We start from the raw sequence: 2,265 nt of genomic DNA, 5'->3' as shown, positions 1-2,265 counted from the left end.
CCTGGTACTATACCTGGCACACAGTAAAAGCCCAGTAGATATTTGTTGAACGATGACTGCACAATGAAGGAATTCATCTAGAGTAACTTCCCAGTCATGCAGAAATCCTCAAAGAGAGTCACATCTGAATCCTGGCTCTTGCTGCCTTCCAACTGGCGGCTTTGGGCACGTGACTTTGGTCAGAGTTCAAGTTCCTTGTCTGTGACTTGGGCAGTGACTGCTGCCTCGCAGAGGAGCTCCCTGGAGGTGTCCATGAAGTGGGGTTGTGTCCACGAGGATGTCCTGTGCACAGGAGAGGCCCTGTGACCAACCCCTCATCTGTCCAAGTGTCGTCAGTGGGGCCAGAACCTTCCTGAGGATGCATTGCAGCTTTGCTCCTGGCCTGAACCCCTTGGCTCCAGGACTCATGGAGGGGTGACCATGGAATATAGGCCAAGGTCTGTCGGGCGGGGAATCCTGGCTGCCAGACAGGCCAGAGCAGGCACAGGCAGGGGTGAGTCAGCTCTGCCACAAGGCAGCCGCCCAGCCGCCCACCCACGTCAGCCCAAAGCCTCCCCATCATAGCAACACACTAATCCTAGCAACCAACTCATTCCTTCTTGAAAGCCCCTCCCATGCCATTACACAGAAGAAGAAACCAAGGCTCAGAGAGAGAGAGTAACTTGCGCTGGTCAGTCTAGTGAGGTGTAGGGTCCCACGGCAGATATGGGACTCCTCCGCCGGGCTTGGGAGCTCTCTGGCTGCAAGATGTTCCACCCACCCAGGCTGAGGACCAGCTGTTATATCAGCGGAGTCAGGTCAAGATTCTCGGGGTTCAGGCCTCCATGATGATGCTGTCCCCGCTGCCTTCAGTCTTGATCCCCTCAATCTCTGGCCCACGCTCTGTACATTTCAGCCATATGGGTGCCCTGAGTCACCCTCTGCACCACAAGCCTCCGGCCTTTCCCTGTGGCCTTGCCTGCCTCTGAAATTCACCTGCAACCTACACTTGCCATCCAGCTCCTACTCACCTTCTCAGAGGCAGATCGGAAGTCAAACCCACCCCTGAGGAGGGCCATTACAAAACGTAACATGAAACAGAAAATAACAGGTATTGTCAAAGATGCAGAGACCTTGGGACCTTTGTGCACTATTGGCGGGAGTGTCAAATGATGTAGCTCTTATGGAAAACAGTATAACAGTTCACAAATCAATCAATCAATCAATCAATAAACATAGGATTGATCTGAGCAAGCAATTCCACTTCTGGGTGTATCTTCAAAAAGAACTGAAAGCAGGGACTCAGATACTTGTATCCCCTTTGTCCATGCTAGCATTATTCCCTAGAGCCAAGGTGCAAACAACCCGAATGTCCACTGAATGCATACACATATGTATGATGAACTATTACTCCCCTTTGAAAAGGAAGGACGTTCTGACACAGGCTACAACATGATGAACCTTGAGGACATTAGGCTAAGTGAAGTAAGCCAGGCACAAACGGACAAATATTATATTATTCTATTTATGTGAGGTCATTAAAGTATTCAAATTCAGAGAGAAATTCAAATTCAGAAAGTGGAACGGTGGTTACCAGTGGCTTGGGGAAGAAAGGAATAGGAGGTTACTGTTTAAGGGGTACAGAGTTTCACTTTGGGGGAGATGCAATAGTTCTGGAGACGGATGGTGGTGATGGCTGCACCACGTGGAAATATTCTTTTTTTTAAAAAAGATTTTATTAGGGCGCCTGGGTGGCTCAGTGGGTTAAGCCGCTGCCTTCGGCTCAGGTCATGATCTCAGGCTCCTGGGATCGAGTCCCGCATCGGGCTCTCTGCTCGGCAGGGAGCCTGCTTCCCTCTCTTTCTCTCTCTGCCTGCCTCTCCATCTACTTGTGATTTCTCTCTGTCAAATAAATAAATAAATAAAATCTTTAAAAAAAAAATAAAAATAAAAAATAAAAGATTTTATTAATTTGAGAGAGAGAGCATGTAAGCAAGGAGGAGGGGCAGAGGGAGAGAGAGAAGCAGGTTCCCTGTTGAGTGGGGAGCCTGATATGGGGCTACATCCCAGAACCTCAGGATCATGACCTGAGCCAAAGGCAGAGGGAGAGAGAGAAGCAGGTTCCCTGTTGAGTGGGGAGCCTGATATGGGGCTACATCCCAGAACCTCAGGATCATGACCTGAGCCAAAGGCAGAGGCTTAACCAAATGAGCCACCCAGGCACCCCAGCAATGGGAATATTCTTAATGCAAGTGACTGTACACTTAAAAAATGGTTCCAGTGGTC

This window comes from Mustela nigripes, chromosome 14 (genome assembly GCF_022355385.1).
Source record: "Mustela nigripes isolate SB6536 chromosome 14, MUSNIG.SB6536, whole genome shotgun sequence".
NCBI lineage: Eukaryota > Metazoa > Chordata > Mammalia > Carnivora > Mustelidae > Mustela > Mustela nigripes.
Note: the sequence above shows the minus strand (reverse complement) of the source record.